Source organism: Rutidosis leptorrhynchoides, chromosome 11 (assembly GCF_046630445.1).
Source record: "Rutidosis leptorrhynchoides isolate AG116_Rl617_1_P2 chromosome 11, CSIRO_AGI_Rlap_v1, whole genome shotgun sequence".
NCBI classification, from domain to species: Eukaryota; Viridiplantae; Streptophyta; class Magnoliopsida; order Asterales; family Asteraceae; genus Rutidosis; species Rutidosis leptorrhynchoides.
Window position 1 is genome coordinate 365,734,119 of NC_092343.1, and position 17,350 is coordinate 365,751,468.

Consider the following 17,350-nt stretch of genomic DNA (forward strand, 5'->3'; position numbering starts at 1 on the left):
ATTCGAAAGTCAAAGTTCGTAGTAAAAGTCAAACTAATTTTGATTTTTCAAATTCGAAGGAGGTATGATGTTTTAGATTATGATTATGTTTATCAAGTATTCTGTAGATAATACTGAATATATTTCATGTACAGATTGATGCTTAGAAAGTAATTTAAATGAAAAGAAATCTTGAACTTCATGAAAATATTTGTCTGTATTTTGGTTGTCATTCTTGGGATTATTTCATAAATTCCTGAGTTTTGTATTGATATAGTTGTGTTGATTTTTGAGTAGAGGTATTTGCACAATTGATGATTATCTATGGTGTTTGATGATACTAAAACAGAAACTGTAATAACAGTTACAACATGTTTGCAATTGTACATAACACACCAAAATTATAGTTTGTGATGGTGGTCTGGTTGTTGTCATGAAGTTGAGGGTCGCTCAGGAAGATGTCTATTAGAAACAGGTAACGAATAAAATAATTGGATGGTGGTGATCATATGGGTGAATCATGGTGGTAGTGCAAGTTGGTGATAGGCTGTAGGTGGTCGTTCTTGATGTTATGGTGGCGTACACGATGGTCTGAGGATGACCAATTGAAGATGGTAATGGTGGCGATGGTTCTCGATTAATAACAATATAGCAGTAGCATCAATGGTAGTGGGTTTTCTTTTGGATTGACTGGAACAGAAATACGTAGCAGTAGCATAGCAGCTGGGTAGTAGAAACAGAAGTACGTAGCAGTAACTTCAATAAAATGAACATCTGCAGTGAACCAACATTCGAGGGTGTTGATAAACAGGTTCGTTATATGAGTTTGAAACAGAAAGAACAACGAACAGCGAGATAGATTTGATAGTTTGTAGGATTTCAATAATCTTGTGGTTTTGTTTTGATGGTGTTAACAAAGATGATGATGGTTGATCGAATGAGATAGATGGTGACGGGTGTTCTTGAAGAAGAAGAAGAAGAAGAAGGAAGGTGTTGTGATGGATGAAGTGGTGGATGTTCACAATGGTTAATGGTTGTTGTTTCTTCGAAGAGAAGAGAGTTTATTCAAAGAAAAGGGTAGTAGCAATAAATCGCAAATGGTGTTCTTGTGTTGGTTATGAAAGAAAAAAATAGCAAGTGGTTGTATAAGAGAAGAAAAGAGGAGAAAGGAGAAATGAGTGTTATTAATATATGTATATATTATCTATCATATATATCTATATTTGTAAAATGAGATAGTGGGAAGGAAAGAAGCCAAACACATAACTATATTTTAAGATCCGTGAAATTCAATTGTTGGTATGCTACCGACAGTTTCTACGGATAATATTTTGGGGTCCGTTGTAAATCAGTGGCGGTTAAAAGTGTTCAGAAAAATTTCAAAATTTTAAATTAAGTATCTTTATTTATTTCGGTCATTATAGTATAAAATTTGGTCATTAACTATTAAAAAAAATATTACATTAATTATTCACTCCCATCCCCCAAGTAAAATATAAAAATTTTTAAAATTTGACAACAACTTCTAAATATATTATTAATAAGCCTAAAATTTATAAAACTCATTTTCGGATCACCTTTTATTTTAAAATCATATAAGTTCGAATTAAACTTCTCTAATATCAATCGGAAAATCAAACCAGTATTACAATCATTTAATATTTATATTTAATATACTTTTATGTATATATAGATATGTTTTAAATAATAATTATTAATATATCATATTTCTTAACAACAATATTCAATATTTCAAATTATACTTCCAATTATTATTTATAAATATACACACATATCTATTTACAAATAGTTGTTCGTGAATCGTCGAGAGCAGTTGAAGGTCAAATGATTTCATAACATAGTTCAAAGATTTTGAAATTCAATTTAGTAGACTTTGCTTATCATGTCGAAACCATATAGAGATTAAGTTTAAATTTGATCAGAAATTTCCGGGTCGTCACATATTTCGTTTAGGTAATTCACGCACCCGCTTTAAACTTGAGGGACCAATGTTGCCAAGTGACCAAAGATGTGACTAGGTCAAATGATCAACTTCTTCATCATCCATTCATTCACCTCCTCCATATCTAATACTTCAACTTTTTCTCTCAAACACCCAATACACAAATTCATCATCTAAATTCGATCTAGCAAGTGTTCATCAAAACAAATTACATATTTGGAATCCTTGCAACTTCCTCTTCGAATCCATACCAACTTCATCTTATTTGAGTAACTTTCTAAAAACACTAGATTTTATGTTCTTAATGTTTTTGACTTATAAAAGTGTTAATTAGTGTCTATGGCTCGAGTCTAACATGAATATATGATTTGTATGCTCGATCTCGTTGTTTTAGTATAACTAGCATGAACTTGAAAAGTGTGTGTTTAATCTTGAGTTTTGGATGATTAAATGTTATTGTTATGATAAAGTTCATGTATTAAATGTGCCACTAGCATTACTAGCTTCATTTTGATGTGTAGGTTGATTAAGAAAACATCACTAACATGATTTATGAGTTTGTGATTTTTGGTTAGGGTTTTGTAGTCTTCAATGTGAATTTTGATGAATTAAATGCTTGGCAAAGTTGTTTGTAAATGCTTAGTTGCAATGTATGTTCAAGTACCTTCGAAACGGCATATGATACATGTAAATTGGTTGCCCGAATAATGAAACGCATTTAATAAACTTGAAAGTAATAAATGATGAGCATTTAATGTGGTTTTGATTGTTGTAAATGCTAGAATTGATTGATGATGTGTGGTTAGTTGCATTCCTCGTCAAAATACCTTTCCGGTGATATAAGATGCATGTTTTGAATGTTTTCGGATCATAAAATGTGTTTGATTATAGTTTGGTTCGTGCACTTGTGAAAATTCAGCAACTGCAGCTGATCAGGTGTTTGGACGCCGTCCAAACATTTGGGACGCCGTCCAGCCCTTCACATCTGGACGCCGTTGATGTGCGTAGAGGTGTATATGAAATAGCTTATATTTTACTATGAAATACTATTAAATACGATACAATTTGACACAAGTTATTTATTTATTTATAGAGTGGATATACCTAAACCTTGCTACAACACTTATAGGCAGTTTACCTAATCGTACAGTAGTGTAGTTTTTAGTAAGTCCGGTTCGTTCCACAGGGAGCTAGCTAAGTTTAACGCTATATTTTTTTAAAACTATATTTGTATAATATAAATATATATATATATATATATATAAGTAATATTATTATTATAAAAGGGGGATTTTACCGTTTAATGACCGGGTTGTCGATTTTAAAACTTTAGTCGCAGTTAAAACCTAATGTAAAATATTAAAAATATAAAAGACTTAATTTAAAGCGTAAAGTAAATGACAATAATAAAATTACGATAAATTAAAGTGCGATAAATAAATAAAACTACGATAATTAAAAAATACGATAATTAAAATGACAATAAATTAAAGTGCGATAATTAAAAGTGCAATTAAATATGAAATAAAGGAATTATGCTTATTTAAACTTCCGTAATCATAATGTTTGACGTGTTGATTTTAGTTTATTACCATGAGTTAATTGTCCTTTGTCCTGGATTATTCAATATGTCCATATGGTTTTTGTCCATAACAGTCCATCAGTCATAAATAAAAAGTGCGAGTGTCCTCGTCAAATTATTCTTATATTCGAAGTCAAATATTCCAACTAATTGGGGACTTAAACTATAATTACACCAATTTTCATTGTATGTAATTCACCCCTGTTTTAATAAGTCCATTGACTATTAATCCATTCCCGTGTCTGGTTAAATGAACGATTATTAGTACTTATAAATATCCCGCCCATCGTGTCCGATCGAGTGTATATGGTTATTTATAGGTACGTCCAATTGTAAATCTCTATATTAAATTAACAAACTATCATTTAATTAAACAAATATAAAGTCCATTAATAGCCCATAGTCTAATTTCCACAAGTGTCGTTCTTTTGTCCAAACCCCAATTATGGTACAAAGCCCAATTACCCCGTCTTTAATATTTAGCCCAACATCATGATTACTTCAATTTAAATAAGCATAATAATAACTTAGCTACGAGACATTAATTTAAAAAGGTTGAACATAACTTACAATGATTAATAATAGCGTAGCGTTACACGGACAGAATTTCGACTTACACACTTACAACATTCGGTAACATACCCTTATTATTAAAATTAAAATTATAATTATAATATATATATATATATATATATATATATATATATATATATATATATATATATATATATATATATATATATATATATATATATATATATATTACGTTGAGAGATAGAGAAGAGAAAAAGATGTATGAAATTCGACAAAAACTGTGAAATTTATAGGACCTGACCCAAAATTTGGGGCCATGCGATCGCATGAAATATAGGCATCCTGGCCATGCGATCGCATGGCCAGCTGGATCAGTTCACATGTGCTTGTTTGCTAATTTGCCGACGGTTTTAATATATAATATAATATATATATATATAATTTTAAGAATTAATTATATATTATATTATATTCATGTGCATAGTTGACTTGTAATTTTTAGTCCGTTGCGTCGAGCGTTGAGAGTTGACTCTGGTCCCGGTTCCGAATTTTCGAACGTCCTTGTGTACAATTTAATATCTTGTACTTTGCGTTTTGCGGCTCGTACTCTTGTAATTTCTAGACGTTTCTCATCAATAATTTGAACCTCCTGGATTATACTTTGTACTTTTGAGCTTTTTGGTCGTTTGCGTCTTCAATTCGTCGAATCTGTCTTTTGTCTTCACCTTTTATTATTTAAACGAATATCACTTGTAAATAGAACAATTGCAACTATAAGCTTGTCTTTCTTGAGGGATAATGCTATGAAATATATGTTCGTTTTTAGCATTATCAAATATTCCCACACTTGAGCGTTGCTTGTCCTCAAGCAATATAGTCTGAAATAAAAATACTAGAATCACTTCTTTATTCTTCACACTTTGTACATCAGTGATTTTTATACGGTGTTATGAACAATGGTAGTAACGATGTGGTTTACAGTCCCACATGACTATGAAACTTTAGGTCCTTTAAGGAAATTGGATCTTTATGAAAATATTTGATCTTTCAAAAATAAAATCTAGCTTTTACCCTAGATAAGTTTTCCGGAATAACCCTTCACCTGTGTTTGCAAAATCTTTTTGTGGGTTTTGTGGGCTTCAGATTTGAAAATTTTAGCTCAAAACTTGTGGTTTTGTGTCACCCACTTGCTAACCTTGTATTGGGAAAGCAACACGTTCAGTATACTTGCTCCGTATATTACCATTCGGTAAACTACCGTCCGGTTGTAAAGGAAAGCGTTGAACAAGCAACTGTTAAGGCAATGTCCCGTGACATGCTTTTAATTATGGTCTATATCGTGTCGGATGCAATTACTATCCTTTGTAGGAGCAATAGTAAAGATCACCCTATAGTTTTTCGGTCTGGCACAAGGTCATGTCTTTGACCATGCTATGCAACCATCATTCTTACGGTTGACACCCGATTTGGTTCAGGTGACCTAATGAATTTCAGTGAATTCTTAGGATTTTACGTTCAATGGTAATGAACGCATTGAAAATAGGTTTTCAGAAAACAAATCGGTTTTAATTTGATCAAAAATATTTTCTCGTTCAAGCTCGAGTTTAGATATCATCGAATTCCATGAGTTTGAATTCTCAATCTTTAAGGTCAATCTTAAGGATTGAGTAATATCAGTCTTAAAAGCTGATTTTTGATCTTTAAGGAGATTATCCTTTCTGGGGATCTGATTCATTAGTCTTATAAGCTAATTTGCACGGTGCCCCCCATTGTACGAGACAGATCCTTTCATGGTTAGGATAAGTCTGACCACTTGGCGACCCTGTTTGATGCTGAGGTCCATGGATTTCCAGCTGATTTTCGAGATGACTTTTCTAGATTTTTCGTCAACCTACAGCTGGTCTGGACGACAACTTCTTGACCTAAATCAAGAAGCGCGTGTCTTTTTTGAAAGACTTTACTTCCTTTTAATGATGGAATTGATTCATCGTGTAGATCCATCTTTCTTTTAAATATATTACAATTTACCGGGTAAAACGGTTAATTTTGTCCAAAACAAAAGTATCTTCAATTATTTGTACAAAAATATGTGATATATGTTTTAAATAACTTGGTAAAATTTTCCCACACTTGGCTTTTATTTTCCTTTCTTTGCCTTTTTATTGTCCTCTATTCCATTTTAAATGAATTCTAACATTTTGGGTTATTTCTCAATTTATGTCCTTTCCGAGGTAACAATAATTTCGGTATTAGCACCTAGTTTTATCGTTCATATATTTGTATAAACATGATTTTGAATTCATTTATTTGAAAATTTTAAAAATTTTTACTAGAATTAAGTAGTCAATATATAAGACTAGGGCTGTTCTTTATTATCAGAGAGCACTAGATTCTAATACAACTACTGCGTTACTAGTATTTTTAATGGTAACCAAGTGTTCAAGTAAAAAAAAATATAAAAATCTTGCAATGCTCTCATTTGCAAGAAATCAGTACAATTTAAATAATTGAGGGTGATTAGCGTAGAAAAATGATTAAATTTTACCAAAGTTTCCAAACATATTGGCGTTTGTTTGCTGAATGATAAATGGTGCACATCATTTGTTCATTCCGTCTTGTTGTTACATCACATTTGTTTTTCGTTTTGTCGTCAAAATTAGTAGCTTTTGCTGAACTTAATGCCAGTCTTTCAAAATGCGTTGTTTTACCCTGTTGTGTACAATTGACAATATACATACATACATACAAATAATAAAATGCATGGTAATTTGAAATGGGACTTAACATCCCACTTTCAAATCAAATATGAAATATTAGTACAACATAATAAAAATGTTAAAACTTACATAAAAGTATCACAATATAATATGTATAAACATAAATAAATAAAAATCATAAAAAGATAAAAATCATAAAAATTACCAACGGAAACTATATCAATATGGATAGGGGTTCCAGTTCATGTCGTCGGGCGGGTTCCATGGTTGGTTATAGGTGTACTGATAGGCCTGGTTAGGGTCGTAGAGAGTAAATGGTGGTCGCATATCGGGCTGGTGTGGAGGATAGTAAGCAGGTCGAGTCGGTACGTAATGATCATGAGGTGATAGCTGGCTCATGATCTGATGCTGATGATAGTGCCATCTATCATGCTGTCGTTGCCTAGAATGCTCGTACACATCCTGGGCGTGCCACTGCTCGTACCGACTATGTCTATCCTCATTTTTCATTTCTACCTCATCTATACGCTGGTATACGTCAGTCATAGCCTTCCTAATGGCATCCCTAATGTCATCTGCTTCCTCCATTTCTTCATCTGGACCTCTCTCTACCTGAGGATGACTACCATCATATGGTATTGCCTGATTGCGTCTGCTCTTTAATACCTTAGCACCCTGATAGACCTTCAATCCTAAAGTATCATCCTGTTCCCTACATACTAAAAGTGGACCCCCTTGATCCCTATCTACACCCAAATACTCTCCAATGAGAGTAACAAAAATACCTCCTCCTATTATTCCCCCGTCCTATATTCCGGCTACCACTTTGGACAGATAAAAACCAACACAGTAGGGGATATTAACAAAGCTTCTATTGTTTCGAATACACTTAAGGTAAAATAAGTCATATAAGGTCATCTTCTCCTTGTTTTTACCTCTTTGTGTAATCGAGTTAGCTAAAAATCTATGTATAATACGTAGCTCTGTTTTTTTAATATCTAAATAGGAGTTTCTTCCTCCCAGCAAAAAAAATTATAATTTGACATACGCCTCCAAATGGCGTTCGCGTCAAAATTCCTATCTACCCGCTCCCCATGATAAATCAAATTTGTACAATCGGGTAGTAGTAATTCACCAAGAGTGTAAATCTGTAAAGCCCTGGCCATGTCCAGCATGGACATCCTATACATCCTACGACCAAGTATAAATCTAAGAAAACTTCTATCATCTAAACTATCTACATCCGCATTAAGTGAAATAGTACTCATAAGCACAACGCACCACTCTTTATATACAGGCCTACGAATGGTGAATAAACGTTCCCAATCGGGAAAAGAATGAAATGCCCCGTTCATATTAATTATAAACGTTTCATATTAATTGGTTTCTTTGCGAGGTTTTGACCTCTATATGAGACGTTTTTCAAATCTTGCATTCGTTTTTTAAAAAAAAATAACCATAACCTTTATTATTGAATAAAGGTCTTAATGACATAATTTAGATTGTCTATCAAAGACAATCTCCTCAAATAAATAAGTTTTTACACAACCCATTACAATATGATCAAATATATTACCACAAATACTCCGAATGAAAGTTTAAACAATATAAACAATTATGCCGACTCCAAATCTTGACCTTGGGTTGACATACGACAGCGGAAGCGTTTTTAATATTCACCTGAGAATAAACATGCTTAAAACGTCAACAAAAATGTTGGTGAGTCATATGTTTAATTTCTACATAATAATCATAACATTTAATAAGCCACAAGATTTCATTTAATTAAATGCGCAGGATCATTACAACTGCAAAAATCATTCACACGATGAGTTTCCTGGTAACTGACCTTAACATAGAGCGCTTAAGATATCTGGCATCATACATTCCACTATTCAAATGTATGACAAGAACCCTTCGAAGTACTAAAGTATTTCCACTATTCAAAAATGGGGGTGGTTGGTGCCCGTAGATCTACCTTTAGGATTCGCGTCAATTAGTGTTTTTCACTAACTCTTAGGTTACCAAGCATAATAATAATAAGTACAGATATCCGGTATAACAAATCAATCGTAGAATGTAGTTTCATGAACTTGTGCTTATTTTGTAAAATATTTATAAATTTTGCAGGTATTCTCATCCCAAAATAATTTAAATAGTAAAAATGGGACTATAACTCACTTTCACAGATTACTAATTCGTCGAGAATTAGACTTGGCTACGGGTTGATTTATGAACCTATAACAATATATACATATATTAAAATATGATCGAAATATATTCACAATATTTTCTTTATTACGTGTTGATGATTTTAGTTGTCCAGTTAGCAGTCCAATGTTAGTAGTCCATAATTTGTCGTACATGAATAACTTAATATATATCTTGAATCAATCCACGACCCATTGTATACATATCTCATTATTGATCACAACTCAAACTATATATATATATATATTTTGGAATCAACCTCAACCCTGTATAGCTAACTCCAACATTCACATATAGAGTGTCTATGGTTGTTCCGCAATATATATATAGATGGGTCGACATGATAGGTCGAAACATTGTATACGTGTTTATGGTATCTCAAGATTACATAATATACAATATAAGTTGATTAAGTTATGGTTGAAATAGATTTCTTACAAATTTTCACGTAGCTAAAATGAGTAGTTTTTACCAATTTTGTTTTACCCGTCATTTCTTCGTTTCAAATCTGTTTTGAGAGATTTAAGCGGCTACGGTTTCATATTGAACTTAACTTTATGAAACTAAACAGAAAAAGTATAGACTTATAATCAGAAATATAAGTTACAAGTCATTTTTGAAAGAGGTAGTTATTTCCGTCGAAAGAACGACATCTTGATGACTATTTTGAAAAACATACTTTCACTTTGAGTTTAACCATGATTTTTGGATATAGTTTCATATTCATAAGAAAAATCATTTTCCCATAAGTATAGCTTTTAAATCAAAGTTTTTCATAGTTTTTAATTATCCAAACCAAAACAGCACCTGGTTGTACTACGACGGCGTGTATCCGGTTTTACGGTGTTCTTCGTGTTTTCAGGTTTTAAATCATTAAATTAGCATATCATATAGATATATAACATGTATTTAATTGATTTTAAAAGTTAAGTTAGAAGGATTAACTTTGTTTGTGAACAAGTTTAGAATTAACTAAACTATGTTCTAGTGATTACAAGTTTAGCTCTTCGAATAAGATAGTTTTATATGGATGAATCGAATGATGTTATGAACATCATTACTACCTCAAGTTTTCTAGATAAATATACTGGAAATGAGAAAAATAGATCTAGCTTCAAAGGTGAAAGGACCCGTTCATATACATTATAAACGATTCACAATAGTTGATTACATCACGAGGTATTTGACCTCTATATGATACATTTTACAAACATTGCATTCGTTTTTAAAAGACAAACTTTCTTTACAACGAAAGTTGACGGCATGCACACCATTTCATAATACATCCAACTATAATTGGCTTAATAATAATCTTGATGAACTCAATGACTCGAATGCAACGTCTTTCAAAATATGCCATGAATGACTCCAAGTAATATCCTTAAAATGAGCTAATGCACAGCGGAAGATTTCTTTAATACCTGAGAATAAACATTCTTTAAAGTGTCAACCAAAAGGTTGGTGAGTTCACAGGTTTATCATAACAATCATTTCAATATATTAATAGACCACAAGATTTCCGTTTATAAATATATGTACACTCGCAAGTGTATAAAAGTATTCTATAAGTTGTAGGCACCCGGTAACAAGCCTTAACGTTCATGTTTTACCCTCTGAAGTACACCAGATCAGGTGTGTTTTAAAATAACCTCGAAGTACTAAAGCATCCCATAGTCAGGATGGGGTTTGTCAGACCCAATAGATCTATCTTTAAGATTCGCGCCTACCGTACATAGACAAGTAGTTTAATGTTACCAAGCTAAGGGTATATTTCTGGTTTAAACCCACGTAGAATTAGTTTTAGTACTTGTGCCTATTTCGTAAAACATTTATAAAAACAGCGCATGTATTCTCAGTCCCAAAAATATATATAAAAGGGAGCAAATGAAACTCACAATACTGTATTTCGTAGTAAAAATACATATAACGTCATTTAATAAGTGCAAGGTTGGCCTCGGATTCACGAACGTATCAATATTGAGATTCAATATTGCAGGAAAGTACGTAGATGCAACGGAGATGATAAACACTAGATTGACCTCACGAGCATACCCATGAACCATACCCATCACCTCCATAGCTATAACCCATAATTTCCTTAGCTTCGACTCATTCAAAAAAACTATTTTGAAATCACTCGGACAGCACTCCGTCGTAATATTTTATGTATACTAATAATATCTTGAAATAATACAGAGCAAATATATATATATATATATATATATATATATATATATATATATATATATATATATATATATATATATATATATATATATATATATATATATATATATATATATATATATATATATATATATATATATATATATCAATTGAGAGAGTTTAGAGAAATATATTTTCAAGTTTCTATGAAATAATGAAACCTATTGAATTCTATTTATAATAGATTTTTGAATTATAAAAGTGAATTATTAAAGTATGAATTATTAAAGTGAATTATTAAAGTATGAATTATTAAAGTATGAATTATTAAAGTGAATTATTAAAGTATGAATTATTAAAGTGAATTATTAAAGTATGAATTATTAAAGTGAATTATTAAAGTATGAATTATTAAAGTGAATTATTAAAGTTAAAGTAAAGTAAAGGTAAAGTTAAAGTATAGTAAAAGTATAAAAAACTATGTATGTATAATACGCGTATAAATATATATAATATTAATTTAAATCGTTATATATATTTAATGAAATAAAATATAAATATCGTTATATTTATTATACTGGTTAAGTAATGAGTTGTCAAAAGTGATTCTAGATATTTATAAAAGTTATATACGTTTTAATAATAAAGTTCTTTTTAAACTGAAAACGTCTTTGTACGTTTGAAAATAGATTAATAGAATATTATGGAAACCAATTCTCCACTAACTTTTGTCTAACTTTCGTAAATGACACTTTTTGTTTTTATTTATAAATAGCTTTACAAATTATTCTGAATATCGTTAAGAGGAATAAATTTTCTCAAATCATAGTGGACCTCTCAACAGAGACTTGTAATCATAATTCAATATTTCTGATAATTCAATCATTTAATATATTTTTTTTCGTCAAAAATCATACTGAAACAAATACGTTCGTGTAAAGTATTATACGTTTAATACTTTATTAATATTCTCAAGTTATAATATATATATACATATACATATCTATTTATATATAACGGTTCGTGAATCATCGGAATTTGGTCGAGGTTATAATGAATGTATGAACACAGTTTAAAATTCTTGAGATTTAACTTAACAAACTTTGCTTATCGTGTCTGAATAATATAAAGATTAAAGTTTAAATTTGGTCGGAAATTTCCGGGTCGTCACAGTACCTACCCGTTAAAGAAATTCCGTCCCCGAAATTTGATAGAGGTCGTCATGACTAACAATGAGAATGTTATTATAACGATTATAGAGTTTTATCATGTTCAAGAAGAATGGATAAAATAATTCGATTACTCGAAGCGTATGAGTGAAGTTATCGTAAATGAATGAAATAAGATAATAGTGATTCGTCGTATCTTTTGACGTCATCACGATTGATCTCCGAAAAGAAAATCTTTGTAATCTATATTGGATTTGATTATTCGGCGATTAAGGAAATTATGATCCTCTTCGAATTAATGCGATAATCCATTTTGATTTCTCTGTCAGATATTTCACTATAAATCCACCTCATTTGTTTTCTTACAACTCACACCTTCTCAACTCATATTTTAAAGTATTTGTCAATATGCTTCATCCAGTGCTGATTCTTGATATACTCCTCACTTTCATATATGTCGCTCTTCTTTTTCATCTGCCTCCTGAAGAATCTATTTACTTCTACTATACTCTTGGTTTTATAGTGTTTTTAGTTCTTCCGTGTCTTTATATTGCTATATGCATTGATATATACGGTTTGTGATTTCTGGGTTGTTGTTGGGTTTTATATCTTCCCTTATATTTCAAAGTCCTTGCTTCTTCTATAATCATTGTCATCCACAGTTAATGCTCTCTTCTATTTTCTATGATTTATACTCCCATTTCTAGTTCGGAGCTTTGTCCTTCCGTTTCTTCTTCTTGCGATTAAGCACCGCTTGTAATGGTCCAGAATTCGCAGATATAAATTTCGGAATGAACATTGTTAATGTTCTAGGAAGGAAATTGTAATGACACGATCTTGACTTGTCAAATTACCAGAATACCTCGGAAAAGGCCGAATCATCAAGAAATATTTTCTTGATATTTAGAGATCAAAGAGAATACAAGAGTCGTGTAACATAGCACATGATGACGTTATGATCTGTGAATCATCATGTTTCATTTAGAAACTCAGCATGAATTACTGTAATATAATCACGTTGATCAAGTGTCATTATATTATACTAACTCATGCTTCAGCTCCCAACACTTCTTCAAGAATATTCCTATTTTAAACTCGAATGTTTCAGAATTTAGAAACTAAAATAGTTTCTTTTATGATATAATACAGATAGCGCGAAGAGGTAAATGATTTCAGATAAGAATAATTATAAAAATATCTTCAGAAGTATGGATGATATTTATAATGAAAGATACGATGATATCTTAGAATGTCTAATATCAGAGGATGATGAAGGATATTGTCCGCAAGGGTTTAGAGTCAGGAGCAAGGTATTCGTTAATGACTTCAGCAAGTACTGAATCATTTGGATTCTTTGAAGGCAGGTTCAGCCTTTGTGATTTGTCCACAGCCTCATTGATACTTTGCTCAATCCGTTTTCCAGTTCCAAAGCTTCTCTTTTTCTGAGCTTTGCCAATATACTATCCTTTATCATCCAACTTTTTACTGTTAAGGTCGTTTACAGTTTTTGCTGCTTCATCAGCATTTTTCAAAATTTCGAGAACTGGTTCGCAGTTTAGGGTGTTTTTCAGAAATTTCTCATTCAAAGAATGTAAGTCTTGGAGGTAGACGTTGTGTGTATATGTAATTGTTGATGTAGACATGTTGCGAGGTTTCAAAATACTGATTGCTGATTCTCAATAATTGGTATGGCAATTCTTGTTATAAGGTACGAATGAGTATATGATAGGGTTTCGATAATTATAATGATTTTTTTTTTGGAAAGTCAAAGATCAATGAAGTTGTTGGTAAGTTTATTGCTAATGTGGTGAATATAAACGATTCCCCGGTAACGTTGGCGAAAGGGCAATGTATCTATCGAGGTTATAATAAGACTGTTTTGATTGAGAAGTCGAAGATGACTTGCTGGAGCTGTGACAAAACTGTCTATTTTGAAACGGAATTGAAAAGTTATTTTAGCTAGTAAATGCCAAAGGGTCTAACACGGATACGTGTCGAACTATGACTTGGGTTTTGAGAGTTTTTCAGGTATATAACTGTGGGTAACATGTGGTTGGATCATCATCTCGATTGTTCCTTAGTTGAAGTGTCTTCAGGAATTTCGAAGGGTTTGAGCACATATTGTAATCGTTAATACATATGATGTTCTAACACAGTTTTGAAGTTAAAGTATAGCTTTGAAAGATATAGGAATCTAAGAGTGATGATACTGGTTATATTTCGAATTGAATTATGCGATTTCAAAATCAGAATATGTAATTGAATTTGAATGAGTATGATTGTTTTGATTTATATGAAAGAATGGATATTGTTGTGAAAGTAGGGAGTATAGTTGATGATTGCTGAATCAGTTTCGAAAAATGTAATATATTAATTGTGAATTTATATATCTCTCGGGTATTACCTACCCGTTAAAAAAAATTTCACAATTAATATTTTGTACAAAAGAAGTTTATTACAGTCTTTATGAAAATATATGTGTATATTTTCTTTAGATGTAATATAGATTTAATGAGTTAATATTAAATTAAACTCATTTGTTTTATGGTTGGAACTAGAATTGAGTAATCCCTAAAACTTTATAAATTGCATAGTATTTCTTCAATAATATTGAAATTATGAATCATTACTTTGTTATTTGTTGGTTTTCGTGAAATTCTTGTGAACTTCGCAAGGTACGAATGATGTTATTTGAAAAGTTTCGAGTACATCGATGATGAAAGCGTAAAATCAAACATATATTCGAATAATACACTTGATTTATTATAAATTGGATTTTTTATTGAATTGAGACAGAGATTGTAATTAACGATGGTTAAGTTGCGGACGAAGGACGTACATCATTGCATATTTGTAATATGAATTAACTGAGTAGTTAAGATTCACACATAATAGCTTAGTACGGGAAGATTTATTATGGTTTAAAAATTTATACATATAAAATATACATATAAATCTTTCGATTGGAAATGAGTTAATACTTCATAACTCGTTGATACAATATATTTGTTGTTGATTCGTAATGATGTCCACAATGATTCTTGAACTGACAGAGTTTGTGATGTTACAGGTGCTATTGATTCTGACGATACTGACGGCACTGACTGTGTTGATGATGCTACGGTCCTGTTGATGCTGTTGGTAAAACAATTCTAGCTTGTAAATCGTACACCATTTTCGATCAAAGTTTCTACTCTACCATCTCCGTTCACTCATCCGATTTACGGTCAGAATTAAATAATCTCTAAGATTTTGGAGATTACATAACTGCCGCAGAGATATCTCTTCAATGAAGTTTATGAATTAATACTTCATCGTTTGTTGTTGTTGATATTCCTGGATATTTACAGGGCATATGACGTTGATGTTTGAGATACATATTGTGATGTTGCGGTGTGAGATGTGGATGTTGTTGTTGGTGGTGGTGATGGTACTGTTGGTGTTGCTGATGGTGGTACTGTTTATGCTGCTGGTGCTGCTGGTGGTGTTTGTAACCTTTGCACCATATTCTCTAAAGCCACTACCCGAGCGCGAAGCTCGTTGACTTCTTCTATTACACCGGGGTGATTGTCGGTTCGGACGAGCGGATAAATAAAATCTAGAATTTGGTGTAGTATGTAATCGTGACGAGATACTCTAGAAATAAGAGAGAAAATGGTGTTTCGGATAGGTTCGCCGGTAAGTGCTTCAGGTTCTTCGCCAAGAGGGCAATGTGGTGGATGGAAGGGATCACCTTTTTCTTGTCTCCAATGATTAAGGAGGCTACGAACCCATCCCCAATTCATCCAGAATAGATGATGACTAATTGGTTGATCCATTCCGGTCACACTGCTTTCAGAACTTGAGTGGGATTCCATTTCGGAATCCGAGGGACTTGAACTAATGACGAATTCCATTTCGTACGATTGAATAAAGAATTTTTCGATATGAAATGATTTTCCGGCTATCGGGTGGTATTCTAATTATATAGAGCAAAAGGTTTCATAGATTACGGAGGAATTTACGGAATATGTCAGGCAAAGTTTACAGTAACAGATACGTTAAGATATGAATTAGCAGATACGCTAAGATATGAATTTTGTCTATACACTATTCATGCAATCAATGCAATAAGATGTTTCTAGACTAAGAATGATAAGCAGGTAATTTCCGACAAGAATGATGAGCAAAACTTTTGAAATGCAGACACGGTCGAAGTCCAGACTCACTAATGCATCCTAACGACTATCAGTTAGACACACTAATGCAGACCTGGTTCGCTAAGACCACCGCTCTGATACCAACTGAAAGGACCCGTTCATATACATTATAAACGATTCACAATAGTTGATTACATCACGAGGTATTTGACCTCTATATGATACATTTTACAAACATTGCATTCGTTTTTAAAAGACAAACTTTCTTTACAACGAAAGTTGACGGCATGCACACCATTTCATAATACATCCAACTATAATTGGCTTAATAATAATCTTGATGAACTCAATGACTCGAATGCAACGTCTTTCAAAATATGCCATGAATGACTCCAAGTAATATCCTTAAAATGAGATAATGCACAGCGGAAGATTTCTTTAATACCTGAGAATAAACATGCTTTAAAGTGTCAACCAAAAGGTTGGTGAGTTCACAGGTTTATCATAACAATCATTTCAATATATTAATAGACCACAAGATTTCCGTTTATAAATATATGTACACTCGCAAGTGTATAAAAGTATTCTATAAGTTGTAGGCACCCGGTAACAAGCCTTAACTTTCATGTTTTACCCTCTGAAGTACACCAGATCAGGTGTGTTTTAAAATAACCTCGAAGTACTAAAGCATCCCATAGTCAGGATGGGGTTTGTCAGGCCTAATAGATCTATCTTTAGGATTCGCGCCTACCGTACATAGACAAGTAGTTTAACGTTACCAAGCTAAGGGTATATTTCTGGTTTAAACCCACGTAGAATTAGTTTTAGTACTTGTGCCTATTTCGTAAAACATTTATAAAAACAGCGCATGTATTCTCAGTCCCAAAAAT